General features: G+C 42.2%; 1 protein-coding gene across 4 annotated transcripts in view; it reads left to right on the top strand.

Moving 5' to 3' along the window:
* CDH4 (cadherin 4) overlaps window positions 1-13,720 on the top strand; it is a 415,526-nt gene that overhangs the window by 271,771 nt on the left and 130,035 nt on the right. The window lies entirely within an intron of this gene.

Below are 13,720 nucleotides of genomic sequence, written 5' to 3'. Positions count from 1 at the left end.
CTTAAAAAGCAAACAAACAAAACCTTGGATTATATTAAGGGAAACATTTTGCCCAAGGCAATTTGGATATTTGCAGATGGTGGTACTGAACATTTTGGCCCTTGTTCAGCAGAGATTTTAAGAATGTGCCTATATTTGAGCCTTCAAGTAACTCCAGTGGCTCTTCAGAATATATTTGTTGACTGGAAACTAAGGACATGAATAATGCCTTACTGGATTAATGTACCCAGACTTATGCAGTACTAACCTCTTTGGCCATGTTTATAGTTTTTATTAGATTACCAATTTTAATTACACTTCTCTGAGTGTCCTGGTGTGTACAGGGAGCACACTCTTATATGTACACACACATCAGCCTTTACATATGTCCTTTTTTTCCCTAATAGGCACCAGAACCTGCCTTGAAAAGCCACCCAGTACACCTTGGTTGCATTTTTTTTGGTACTGGGTAAAGAGAGCTGAATTCTTTCCCCTCCACAAACCAACTCATGCATCCCCTAAGAGCCCCTCCAGCTGCTGAACCTGCCACCTACTCATCCTTGCCATAACAAACCACCTGGCCCTGCCCTCCCCTTGCAAAGTTTTACCTGAGGAATTCCCCTTTAGGAATCAGGCTTTGGAAACCAGGACTAATCCTCTATGACTCAAGCTGTAAACTCCTAAACCTAGAAGTTTCTCATGGAAATATTAACAGACCCTAAATGCCATAGTGCTGGTGGCATTGCTGGGACATTTGCCTTCCTGACTCCTCCTTCCACTCCTGATCTCTGCTCATTCTAATCAAAACATCATGACCTGAGGAGGGTTTTGTATCTGTGCTTGGGTTTTTAGCCCTTTTGGGCTGCTTTTCAGTTGCCTTATTGTTTGATTTCTGCTTCAAGGCTTTGTGAGCTGTACCATTTATTTAAGTAAAGAACCTAATTTTCCTGTTGTTAAAAGAGGGACAGCTTAAGGAAGAAGAAAAGCTGTTTGGGCTTGTTGTTTCTGTCTAAGAAATGAAAGGCATGCATTGTGTTGTGAAAAGATTGGACATGGAGCCCATGGTTTGAACCTTTAGAGGAACTTGTAGTGCGTGTGCCCTTCTGCTAGTTAAACTCCTCTGTGGAAAAGGCAGAGCTGCAGTGTCCCCATTAGTGCAGGACTATGAAAAATTCAGTGGGAATGGCCAATTTCCCTCATTTCCAAGTCACTGTAAAAAGCTATGGCAGCTAAAAGGCAGAGTTTCTGACCACACTGTGAGCTATTTGGAGTTATTTCTGAAGTAACATCACTGGAAGGGAGCATATTAGTAGAGAGAGGAAAGGAAACTAAGATTAAGGATCTGCACTAAAAAGTGTTGCAAGTTAATCCAAGCCCTTGGAAGGGATTTGTGTGAGTTGGAAAACAAAAATAAATGTTTGGCCAGCTTACATTTTCAGTTGTGTGGTTTGCAGTGAAGTGATGACACAATTTACTTACCAGTAAGTGGCATTCAACTGCCTCTAACAAAAAGAAATTACAGTAGAAGAATCAGGCATCATCAGAGCATAAATCTTTTATGGAAGATTATAGCAGTTATTTATTATTTGAAAGCAAAGAATTGAGAAGCAAGGTGGCATTTTCTTTCAGTCATGGGAAATGCACCCTGTAATGTCTCCATGGAAAAAAGGAAAATGCTATACCAAAGTGTTCCCATTCAGCTCAATGGCAAAAGCACTATTCGTTAGCATCTGGTTTTGCAGGGAAACTCCTGTTAAGAGAGGAATTTAAATATCGGAGGAAGCATTTCCAGCAACTGTCTGGGTTTACCGAATATTTTTCAGACAGTGTTATGTTTATGGCACAGGTTTTTGTATGCTAAAGGAAAAGGCAATTCAGAATTTATGAAACAGCTGCTGTGTCTTTTGAGCACCTAAGGGACAGAATGACACAACACATATGTATTTCTGAAGTCATTGGAAAGAAACAACCCAACAACTTTCTGTACTTCCTTTTGAACCATAACCCATGGTATCTGCAAGCATTAAAGCATTTTCTTCTAATTTTTTAATTAGACATTAATACAAAATGTAACATTTGGGTATAACATGCTGTTAGGAAATCAGCTCTTTTTCCCCTCCTTCTATATCCATTCGGTTGTTAAATGTCCCCCCCCCCTTCCTTTTTTTTTTAACCTCTTGTTCTTAATGAGACTTCCTCCTTCTCCCCATGAATCTTTATGTAGGCAACCTTAGCTCTTGATTAATCAGTAATTAGGGAAGTAGTCATACTGATTTCAAGTCTTTAGTATCATACTCTCCAGCTGAAATTCAAAACTAAAATCTGAAGGATTTTAGTGTCAATATTATGCTCTATCTAACCATATGATGACAAAAATCACATCGGAGTCAGACCAGGCATATCTATTTATATAGGCACAAATCTGTCCTGCTTGATATCGAGTGTAACACAATCATAATTCTCTCCCACGGCTGCTTTCTCACACATTCCCTGCCTTTGTCACCATCAGCATTCAATATTTCGCCTTAAAGTTTACTACACCCTCTGTCATCTCATCTGACACGAACTGTTTCTCTTCACTCCGTGTTTGCTGAGCAGTTAGGGCTTGATTCAAAGTTTAATGAGCCCTCATTAACCTCTGTGAGCTTTGGATCAAACCCTTGTAGTCTAATATGGAAATAATGCCGGGGTATTATGGAGTTAAAAGCTGCCATACAGTGGTCTGAGGATAAAGTCACTGTGGGTGGGCAGCTTAATGGGGTATTAATTGGATAGAGGGTGTTGGTAAGTACTGAGCACTGAGTGTGGATGCTGTTGAAAGAAGGGAGTAAATGCTGAGTGGTATGATCCTAAACTAAGGTTCAGGTTCCCTTTGCATCTGTGCTGTAACTCTGCATCAGCCTTTGGGGAGTTAATGCTGATGGGGAAGCGTTTTCTGGCCCAGGCTGATGGGTGCTGTCGCTCACAGGTCATCTTCTCTCATCCTTCTGCTCTGAAGTTGTGCCTGTCTTGGCTCCATCAAAATCATTCTTCCAGAAACGAACTGTTAGCAAAAAGGTGGTGGTGTTGGAAAGGAGATGCTAATTCCACACCACTTTGCTTTTGCATTTTCTCTTTTTTCTTCTCTGGAATAAGGTGCCTTCCAACACAATATTTAAAGTAACCCAAAATGTTGTGTTGCCTGAGCTCTTGGTGCCAGTCAGCCCTCCAGCAAGACTGTCTCTCTATCCCTTTGGACTGCTTGGAATATTCTCTGGGGTTCTGCTGACCAAAGACCTCCATCAAATCACATCAAAGCAGCATATGTTCAATATTTTAGTCTGTTCTCTCGGGTTTACCCTTTTTGTACCCAAAATACTAATTCTTGGAGAAGCTGCATTTCTTCCTCAGCCAGTGTGCAGAGGATGATCAGGAACAGCAAAAAATGAGTCCTTGTTGACACAGATTCCCCAAGGTCTGAAGGATACCTGGGTCCCTTAGCAGATCCTGCCACATGCCCAGGGCCGCCCCAGCAGGGACACCGGGCTGCTGCTGCCCCTTCTGAGCTGTGCAGTGTGGAGGGTTTGGGAACTGTGACATCATCTCTTCACCAGAGAACTGGGACTGATTCCTTTCATTTATTTATCTTAGATATTCTCTGTGCTTCTTGCCTTTTCGAAGAGCTGTTCCTTTCCTTCTGTGAAGCCACAGATGCAACACATCCTGTCTTCCTCCATGCAGCCAAGTGCTTTTCCCTTTGGGCTGGTGACAAGTCACTTGTTTCCTCCATATAGCTAAGGAAAAAAAGAACAATCACATATGCAACCATTACAGAAATGTTTTTCTGGAAACTCTCAATCTATATCTCCATAAGACATGTCCCCATTCTCTGTAATTTTTAAGCAAAAGTCTGTGTAATCGCTGTCTCTGTTCTGCCTGTGTGCCAGCCTGCAGTTCCTGCCTATCCTAATCCCATATGGGAACGAGGCTTGAACATTTATGCTAGGAAAAGTTATGAAATTCTGCTTGATTTGCTGCTCTCCTTTTTATTCTTCAATTGATTAAGCAGCTGGTAAAATAACCCTTCTATTGGAGGAGTTCCATAATGCCCTCCTCTTTAGAGCAATACTACAGCCCATATACCTCCCTTCTCTGTGCCTACACATTTCCAGTTTTGTCTTCTGTTCCACTTTTTCAGGTCTTGCTTTCACATTTTTGTTTTTGCTGTAGTGTGTTCCCATCTTTCCATGCATTTTCTCTGTCTCAGGTGGTCCCTGTGCCAGGATCAGGGGTCAGTCACAATCCCTGAAAACTGTGAGGTTGGCTGAAGTCTTGTCTGTCTCTAGTACTTGTACCATCACTTCCAAACCTTTCTTCTCATCTGGAAGTATTTAGAAAAAAAACCAAAACAAAACAAAGCAAAACAACTCACAAACACCTAGACTTGTGGTGTCTCCAGAAATTAAGAATGTAATTCACTGAAAGCAGTCTGTGATGAAACCTGAGTATTCCCACCATCATCTCTCCATGGATTTATGTACCAGTTAAATGTGTTCTGCTATAGGACAGTGTGGGTGGAAGTGTAGACATTTCACAACCAAGGGTGTTGCTTTAAGGGCTGAATCAAAGTGTGGAAGATTTCATTAATTTTTCCCATTCAGTTTTTCTGATTGAGCTTTTTTATTTGTAATTATATGTCTGTCTGATTGAGAAAGCTATTTATCCATTCAATGGTGAATTATCAAGAAGAAAGGATGGACAGGAGGCTTTTAAAGCCTTTCAGCCCCATAGTTGTAGCCACTTATACTGATAGCTTGCACTGGAAAATAGAATGTGAATCAGAGAAAACATGGGAAATAATAGGAGGAAAATTCAGAATCCATTTCTGATGAGTTTATATTAAACCCAAAGATCTTCCACTTCATAGAGAAATTATTTAAGTTTTATGCAGCTTTTGAGATTATGACAAGCTGAACAACTTGTTCTGGCTTGGTGCTCAAACGCCATATGGTACTACTTCAGCAATTTGATGTGATATTATGAATAAGAGTGCATGAGTAGTGAAATGTTTGGGGTTTTTATATCATATTGGCCTTCTGCAATAGACATTAAAAATGAATTCTGTTTAGAGTAAGGGAAGGGGAAAAAAAACCCCAGACCTGCAGGTTTCAATAGCATAATTGCAGCAAGCAAGTGGAAAATGAATCTGTGGTGATTAGGAAACCAGTTGCTGACAGGGTCTCTTGGACAGGTGGGGATAACCCATGTTCTACAAGGCCTGTTCTCCTTTCAGGTTTTCTCTGGTACAACGCTTGTATTATCTTTAAGGAAAAATCTTTATATGCTATTATCCGTGTTCAGGGCTAGTGGTTTGCAAATGATTGTTATGCAAGTGGGAATTGACTTTGTGTGTAAAAATAAAATCTAAGGCTAAGCTTGTAATGTCAGAAAGGTATATGAAAGCAAGAGTCAGCAAAAGACAATGATAAAATCTCAATGTCCCTGTCAAGAAGGGCCATCACTCTTCCTTGTGTTACCTGCCCACTACTTATAGGAAGTTGCTTCCTCAAATTTTGTTGCTAAAAGCAGTTCATGGATGGCAGGATATGACTTCCAATTTTTGGAGGATGAAGTAATGTGGAGCTGGGAGGTTTGGTACAGTTCACAGGCAGTGGTCTCCCTTAGTGTGTCAGTCTGTACTGAATTCTGAAGATAAAACAAATCCCATCCCTACCAATATATACCTATATTTTTATATATGTGATAGATTTGAACTAATGGTGTGTGCAAATCATACATCTGGTGTGCCCAGAGAGGATGGGACTGGTCCACCAGTACAGATCTCATGGGAGGAATCTCTGGGAGGCAGAGGATGGCACAGGCTCTGCCTGGGGATTCACTGGAATAACTAGTGGGACTGAACACCTGCCTGGAAAATTTGGCTCAGTTTCTTACTCTGAATTACAGCTACATTAGTAGAATTTTAAGAGACAAATGCTGCTTTGAACACAAACTGTTCATATGGAAAAATGTCTAATTTTTATAGTAATTTTGGGATTTGTCTTGTCTGGATGTTTTCCTGCATTTGTTTTTCAAATGGCTTTTAGTTCAGAATGGAGCTTTAGCTTGTAGTGTGGATAGTGCCTCCATTCCACAGAGCTGACTGATTTTCACTAGCTGCTTTCCATTGTTTTTCTTTTTTTACCCCGAGAATTTCTTTCTTCTTGTTCTTAATATATTCCCAGTTGGAATTTGGTTTCCAAAAAAAAAAAGAAAAAAGAAATCCTTCATCGCTGCAGTGATTTTTAGCAGTTATATCCTTTTATGCATCATTCTCACACAGTGTGAACATTTTAACCTTTTCTTAATTATTAGCATTTCCATTCCTGCTGTTCATTAATCTGTGCTGGGCAAACACCAAGATGTGTTGCCCAAGGATGCAGCCGTGGAGCTGCTCAGCTCCTGCTCCGTGGAAACCTCAGCCTACAGAGATTTTCATGGAGCATCTACCATTTCCCTTTTGAAGTCTGAACTTAGAACTGATTTATTTTTTTTTTTAATGGACAGGTTGGCTCACTGTCCTGCTGAGTTATCTGCTTTAGTTGTAGATGTGAAAATGCTGTATAAATCCAAGCTGCTGTTCACTGCACTCAGTAAACGATGCTTATCTTATTCTTACCACAAGTACACAAAACTAATTATTCCTGAAACCTGGTAAAATCTAAAACAAGTAACTGATAGAAATTAAGCAGTAAATTACCCAACAAAGTTAAGGTCCAGCCTCTCTTCCTCTGGCTCCAGTTCTCACTTATAAATGGAGTTGTGGCTGCATCTACAGCTTTAGCTACCTGGATTTTCTCCTCAGATATTTAGTAGTACGTGCTTTCAGACTTCAGTTCACAACTGAATTGCAGGCACAAATGCTGCTGATGCTGGGTAGCCTAAATCACTCTGCAAAAGTCAGAAAGGAAATCCAGGGTATATTTGAGAACTGAGCAGACTCTCCCAAATCCCCCAAATAATCCCTCCACCTTAGGTTTTTTGCATTTACTCTGGAATTGTTAAGATGTTGCTGGTGGTAGCTTGAGCTGACAGATATTTCTATAAAATCTAGTTTTAAAAATAACATCCAGCCAAACTGAGACTTTCTTCAAGTACTCACATTCCATAACATTATCAGGAGTAGTATACTTCTCATAGTCAGCAAAGGCCCTAGTTTTCAAAATGTGACTGTATTTTGGCAAAATTAAGATTCTAATATTCATGTAGGTTTTGTTCTTCATTAATTTTCTGCAGATAAAGAAAAAAACCCCACTTTCTAAACAACTTTTATTTAGAATACAGTTCAGTGGTGCTTCTGGAATATTGGTTTACAATGTTCATAGTCATTTAACCCCAGCTTTCCAAGCTATATGTAGTGAAAATATAACCACTTTCCTCTTGGTTAGAATACACTACTTAGTGCTTTTTAAGTCTAGCACTGGGCAAACTGTGCTGGGTTTTATGTTGAAGATAAAGCTTTAATTGCACTTCTGAAATCCTCATCATGCGTAAAACAGCACTGCTAAGCTAAATGGGAACAGCATCCCATAAAAACCAGGCAGCCTGGAGTATGATTAAGAGACAGTAATTTTTCCTTATTCGGACCAGCATGGTTTCAGTTTTCATACTTTGCTTTCCAACACTTCACCACTGCTCAGACACATGTATTCCCTACCACCATCCAAAGATTTCCGGGCGGCCTCCTAAATTCATCCCACTCCCTCCTGCATGGAAACAGCGAAAACTCTACAAGAATTCAAAGAGTCTTTAATTTTCCTGGGGGTGCTGGTCGACAGCCGGTTGGATATGAGCCAGCAATGTGCTTCGGTGGCCAAGAAGGCCAATGGCATCCTGGCCTGCATTAGGAATTGTGTGACCAGCAGGAGTAGGGAGGTCAGTATAGTCAGTGCTGGTGAGACCACATCTTGAGTGCTGTGTCCAGTTCTGGGCCCCTCAGTTTGGGAACGACTTTGAGATGCTTGAGTACATCCAGAGGAGGCAACGAGGCTGGTGAGGGGCTTGGAACACAAGCCCTACGAGGAGCATTTGAGGGAGTTGGGGTTGTTTAGTTGTTTAGGAGGCTTGGAGGTGACTTTATTGCTCTCTACAGCTTCCTGAAGGGAGGTTGTAGACAGGTGGGGGTCGGTCTCTTCCACTGGGCAGCAACTGGCAGAACAAGAGAACACAGCCTCAAGCTACGTCAGGGGAGGTTTAGGTTGGATATTAGGAAAAAAAATTTTACTGAAAGAATAATAAAATATTGGAATTGTCTTCCTAAGGAGGTGGTGAAATCACCATCTCTGGATATGTTTAAAAAAAGACTGGACTTGGCACTTGGTGCTATGGTCTAGTTGTGGTGTTAGGGCACAGGTTGGACTTGATGATCTTAGAGGTCTCTTCCAAGCTCATTATTCTGTCATTCTGTGATTTCCCCAAGATTCCTCTGCAGCCAAGCCATGTCTGGACAGCTTGTTGGCTTGGTGGCTCCGCCGTGTTTTGAGGGTGTTGCCGTGTACGGGTGGCGGGAGGTGACGAGAAGGTGGCACCACATGATGAGAAGGTGGCACCACGTGTCCTTTTCAGGGAGGAACGGTTTGATCCTCGGCTCCTTGTTTCCCCATCTGATGTGGGGAGCTGTTGTACATATGGAATGTACACCGTCTGCATGGCAGCAAAGCAAAACCGTCTTGAGAGTTCTTAGTAAGCGGGAAATGGGGAGAGGAAAAATGTGAATATTGCAGAAAATCCACTTTCTTCAGCAGGTGCTAAAGCCACGCCTGCCAGCGAGCGCTAACAGGGCTTAGCTCACTTGACTGAGCATTACTCAGGGGAGATTTTGGGCCAAGCTTCCATCCTTGCCAACAGTTTCTTTCTCCACTCTAATTCATTAATTAGCAGCTATACCTGTTTACATAATGAAGTGTCTGAGAGCTTTTATCAGTGCGTTGCCATCTGAAATGTCACAGTGTTCTCTTGATCAGATTAGAAATGTCTGACCAGAAAGTCCCCAGCATCTCAGGGCATTGCATGTGACTCATGAAAGGGAACAGTTAATGATGGTGACAGAAAAAGTCAGACCAGGCACATTTTCTACACTGTAACTTCTCAATGCTCAAATATTTGAAAGTAAAAAAAATTAATACTTTCTTGCACGCAGTGCGTAAGTTTAAACTTGTGTTCTCAAATGAGATGTTTTAATTCTGTTGCTCAGTCATGCTTAGAAATAAAAAATTAGCCCAGACTCCAGCCCTGTTAGATCCCTAACCAGTTTATAATACATGTGGAGATGCCAGGATTACCATCCCCAGATGTGGAGCACAGCATATGGTACCTGCATAGCAAAATACAGCTTGCACTGGGGTCCTGGTAATAGATTTCTATAGGTATGTGCATACAGATTCCTGTAACTATGCTTGGAGAAAGATGCCATCATGGAGTATATTTAGATGGGTTTTCACTTTCTTTTTGTCAAGGACCTGTCTCTGTTGTGATGTGATTGGAGATTAATTTCAGTGAATATTAGTATTTAAAAGGATTTTCCACTCGTCTTTCCCTTAATCCCTTTTTGCTGAATGTATGCTTCATTTCATTCTGTTCTATGCTGAGATTTGTTGAAAGGGATGGAGAAGAGTTTGTATTTCCCTTTTTGGCAGCCTGAGCTCTATGTGGTTTGTGTGAATTTTTCTTTCAGCAGAGAACATTTAAAGGCAAGAACTCCTTTTTGTGCCTGTGGAAGGGGAAAATCAAGCCTCTCCTACAGCGTGTTTCAAAGCGTTTCACTAGGAAACAAGAGCATTTTGCATTCACATATCCTAACCAGGATTCATTTTGAAGAGGCTTGAAGGCAGTGACAAATAGGGGGATTTTATAATGTGTAACTCGGCTGAACTGCCAGGGTTCTGCAGAGAGGCATCCTTTGTGCAAAGCTAAAAATATCATAGGCTAGAATGAAGTAATAGCATAAAGTAAATTTCTGAGATTTTCCTTTAAAAATATGCTTCAAGTATTCGCAATAGAGCTGTGCTTTTAAAGCACTCAGACCTATCCCCTAGAGATTAATTAGTAGTACAATGCTTGATTTTGAAAAGGAGAAGATGGTAAAGGTGGCTGCATTGAAAAACTTGTCAAACGTCTTGAAAATGCACGAAGAGAATTAGCAAGAACACTCTGCAAGGGAGTAGAAGGATGTCCAGAGACACACAAACCCACTGTGGAGAAGGTGGCATCACTCTGCTGGGTTTAGCAGAGGTTCTCTTTGGCACACAGCCTCTGCTCAGCCCCTCCATACCCACTTTGGGACTCACATCAGTGACTCTTCCCTTTCAGGCTGGGGATCGTGGTGTCCTGTGGCCACCACAGCAGAGCTGCAGGGCGAGACACCAGATCCCCCCTGTGCTCCAGCCTCTGCCATCCTGAGAATACAGGTCAGGATCCGATCCCAAAATACTTTACTGTTGAACTTTGCTGTTAGTCTAGAAGAATATAGAAACAATACCAAACCAAAGAGCTCAGCTTTGTGGAGGGTTTAACATGCTCTTACAGTGACCTCCTGTGGAACAGAGCAGACACCTTGGTGCAGACACCTTGCCCTGCGCTGGGACAGTGACACTTTTGTAAAACCCATGGCCCCTCACATTCTGCATGGCTCTGCCAAAGACTCCCACATGTTTCTTTACTCTTCCCAGGCGAGATGTGGATTTCTTTCCAGCTGAATGAACTCTCACCTTCAAAAAACACATCTCTGATTAGTGTTTCAGAGCCACAGGCTGCTCAGCGTGTGCAAGGCCAGAGCTGGCACTTGCCTTCAGCAGTTCAACTACTCAACCTTGTTCTTTGCATGATGGTTTTAATAAATGTTGTATCAGTTTTAATATCATGAGTATTTCATTTACAAGGTGATGATGTGTTTGTAGAGCATGCAATGCGTTTCATTTAGCAGTTACACGCACTGAGGGATGCATTGAATAAAATATTACTTTTAAATTAGATGATTTCTTTAATTCTATATACAGGCTTTCTGGGTTAATACATATTGCATCTAACTCAAGTGGTGATGTAGCTTCTGTAACCTAGTTCTTCATGCATTGTAATTCTTTCCATTGTGTTGTCCAGTGAATTTTATGAGTATTATTTGTTAATATGTTCATTTTATTTGAATAAGAAAGCAAGTCATTCCAATGCAGTGACTGATCATGCTGTGAAATTAGATTCTGAGAGCAGCCTGTAAAGGGAAATACTCTGTTTGCTTTTTTAGGGAACTGTTGCCCCTGTGGTGTTGGCTTTGCCTTTGTGAGAGCGTCTGTAGTGCTAGAGCCACTCCAGGGGAGAGGTGCAGCAGCTGCTGCTCAAAAGCAATTCCCAGCCATGGCTGGGGACATGTGGCCTGAGGAGAAGCAGGAGCCCCTGTGCAGGAGCCACTGTCCCAAGAGTGAGGCGTGGGGACAAGGCAGGGAACGCCTCAGATCACCCAGGACAGGTGAGTTCCTGAGCAGTGCTGGCCAGAGGCAGGGCAGGGGCAGGCACTGGGTTCCCCTTTGTAGGAGAGGAGCTGAGGACATGTCCTCCTGCTGCCAGAGGCTACAAGGGCTGTTCCAGAGTGGCTCCAGCCTTCCCACAGCGTGGCATGCATCACTCCTGTAGCCTTGCACGTTGAGGATGCACTAAATTGTCAGCCAGCTGAGGGCTTCCCTTTTATCTTCTACCTTCTGCCTTGTTTAAGAGAGTAGAAAGACAAATTAAGGCATCCAGCCTTCGTGCTGCGTGAGTCACTTATCTTGAGTCACTTGTGGAGGAAGAACCCCATTCTGGGCTTTTTTAGGCTGTGCTGCTGAAGGAGTCCACAGGACCTCTCAAGTACCTCCAGGCACAGTTTCTAAGCCCTTGAAAGTTTCATTGCAATGTTGTTTGATACGTTATCCAACAGAATAAAATATTTCCAGTTAATGTTTTAAACATGTGCAGCTCTAACCAGCAAGTGCAGAGAGGCCAGCAGTGAGCAGAGATGAGAGCCTGCATTTCAGCCTGCCCTTGCATCACACTTACCAATAAGGAACTGCTGGAAATTGCAGTCCCCTTGTTTGCTGCTTTCATGGAGGGGAAGAAGAGGAAAGGGGAGGGAAAGAAAAGCTTTTTGGGAGCTGGAGCCACCTGCCTCGTGCATATTTCTGTGTACAAAAGGGAAAGAGATGATTCAGCTGCCGTGCAATGAATATTTTGCTGGCATGAAGTCGAGATGATCAGAAGAGTGAATTCATCCTGCAGGTCCTATTTCATCAGTTTCACATCCAGAAAATGTCCTTCACTCCATAAAATCCCGATTATTGTGCAGAGAGATGAGACCCAAGCCCAGCATGGACTCTGGGAGGCAAATGATTGTGGTTGAGGTAGGGCATTAGATCTAAAGGCGAGGTCTGGGTCCCTTTTCCACCTGTGGCTGAGTCTGTGCTGGAGCCAGAACTGAAAACTGGGAGGTGGGTTCTCAGGGCTGTGGTCTGGCTGAGTTAACTGTCCAGCTAAGCTTCAAAGATATTTTCATTGTTGTTATAATTCACTGGGGGAATCCAGCAGGACTCCACAGGCTGAAGCCATCCCCACTGTGTCCTGGAACTCCTTCTGTGCCCCAGAAGGTGCCCAAAGGCTCATCTTGGCAAGGTGACAACATCTCAGATTTCAAACACAAAAACTTTATCTGAATAGTAGTAGATTGGCACGAGCAGATGATGCTTCTTCATGTCCTTGTAGCGTGATTTCTGCTGCAGTGTGAATGTGCACATGAACAGCAGCAGGTGTGCAGCAAGTGTCAAGCAGATCCTTGGTTTCTTTGTAAATTGGCCTTGGCTGATGGAGTGAAAGGAGAGAGGAGGGAGCCAGGAGGGTGTTTAACCCTTTAGCTGGAAAGCTGACCTCAGTGAAGCTGTAAAGAAGTTGCATCTTCCCATAATTGCATTAATTATATTCTGAGGGATTTCTCATTTTCCTTGTATTTAGATGAGGTAGAACTTGACTTTTCTTCCCCTGTTCCATTTTCATCCTTTTTTTCTGGGCAGGGCTGCTTATCTAATCAGCCACTAGTGTTTTCTCTGACAGTCTCGCAGCTGTAGTGACACTCAGTCTCAGTCACATCAAACAAGCAAATGACTTTCATTCACAGCACCTTTTGTCTGATCAAATAGGTAATTACTACGTGAAATTAAAGGCTTTAACAAAAAAGTTCTTTATTGTTCCTGACTGACAGAAGCAATACAAAGAGAAAGTGCTGTGATTCAAATGCCATGGTGACACCAGCCCCATCGTGGAAGCAATCAAAGGCATTACTTATACACTCCAGTGAGAAACAAACCAGGCAGAGGCAGACTGACAGACTGCCTTTAATCTTTGCTACCCCCCACAACTCTTCCTTTTTTTTTTTTTTTTTTTAAAGGAGAATATCATTTTATGCAAATAGTAAATATGACAGGAAGATCCAGATATTTGAAATGTGTTTGGAGGATCAGTGCAGCTCCCACCATCAGTAACTAGGGTGCTGCCTTTGATTGCCAAGTCACATCAGGCTAATTCATGCTCTGGGTTTTGGGACTATCTATCTAGATTTCCTCGAAGCAGGAAACAAAACAAATAGACTTTTTTGAAAATTAAGAATTTCAACATTTTTCCTCAGCATCTCCTGTTAGAGCCAGCATTTCATCCTCTGTTCTCCTGCTCTGTCCTTTAATCACTTCTT

This window comes from Taeniopygia guttata, chromosome 20 (assembly GCF_048771995.1).
Source record: "Taeniopygia guttata chromosome 20, bTaeGut7.mat, whole genome shotgun sequence".
Taxonomy (NCBI): Eukaryota; Metazoa; Chordata; class Aves; order Passeriformes; family Estrildidae; genus Taeniopygia; species Taeniopygia guttata.
The sequence above is the reverse complement of the archived record's forward strand: the minus strand, read 5'-3'. Positions and strand labels throughout refer to the sequence as shown.